The sequence below is a fragment of the Eurypyga helias genome, unplaced genomic scaffold (genome assembly GCF_000690775.1).
Source record: "Eurypyga helias isolate BGI_N326 unplaced genomic scaffold, ASM69077v1 scaffold21084, whole genome shotgun sequence".
Lineage (NCBI taxonomy): Eukaryota > Metazoa > Chordata > Aves > Eurypygiformes > Eurypygidae > Eurypyga > Eurypyga helias.
Window position 1 is genome coordinate 22,545 of NW_010244632.1, and position 1,007 is coordinate 23,551.

Sequence of the window (1,007 nt, forward strand, 5' to 3'; positions counted from 1 at the left end):
CATCAGTGTTCAAGTTGGTCCAGGCACTCCTTGGACTGCCCTGTGAACATGAAACGCCCTAAATCTGAATTTGCCTTAATCCCATAAAACAACCTTTAACCTCCTGTCTCGCAGGCAAACCGCCGTTTGTCCCAGAGCTGTTGGTACAGAATTACTTCCTCTTGCCTGTCCGTTACCTAGAAAGCAGACTAGTGACTAGGTGGGCAGGAAGCGGTCCTCCTGTCCTGCAGATCTTCCGCATTCTCTGTTTCCAAGGAACTCCTGTGTTCCTGCAGTCACGGTGATGCTTGGTTTGGCAGCAAGGAGAGCCGTCTGCTCCGTTCTCCTCTGGCCTGGCTGCGTAAGTGGGGATAAAAACCTACTGCGGCTTGTTTTGATCCCTGTAACAGAAGAAAGGCAGCATTAGGAATTGCACGGCTTTACGTTGGCCTGGGAATACGCTTCCTTAAGTGCCACTGGACGTAAACGCGTTAGGTGGTTGTAGGAACAAGCAGAGGAGGGGATGATGGGATGACAGGTTTATTTACTGGGCTGGGACACAGGGACCAGATGCCACCCTCAAGTCCCGTGACTCACTGGAAAGATCTGCCGCGAGTGTAACAGATACCAATGTCACAACCTCCCCCCAAAATCCGGGGCACCCCAGGAAGAAGCAGCCAATCCCATGAAATGCGAAGATCAGAAACCTACAACAAACCTACCTCAAGCTTGCCCGTCCTCCCTTCCGTGGAGGCCACGGGGGCAGCAGCTACGGTATTCCCGGTAGACGCGACGCGGTCGCGCTGGACGCGATCCGCCCCTCGCAGGGTACGTCACGCGCAGAGGGAAACGATGTGCGTGGATTTCCGCCCAGGCTTAAGGCTCTGCAGTTTGTGCGGTAAACCTCGCGTGTACGTGAGACGTGTGCTGGCGAGACCGCGGTGAGGGAGGGATGAGCGGGCGGGTGGAGGAAACGGGGTGGCCGTAACGCTGTCCGAGCATTGCCTTACCTTCAGGCCTTGCTTTTC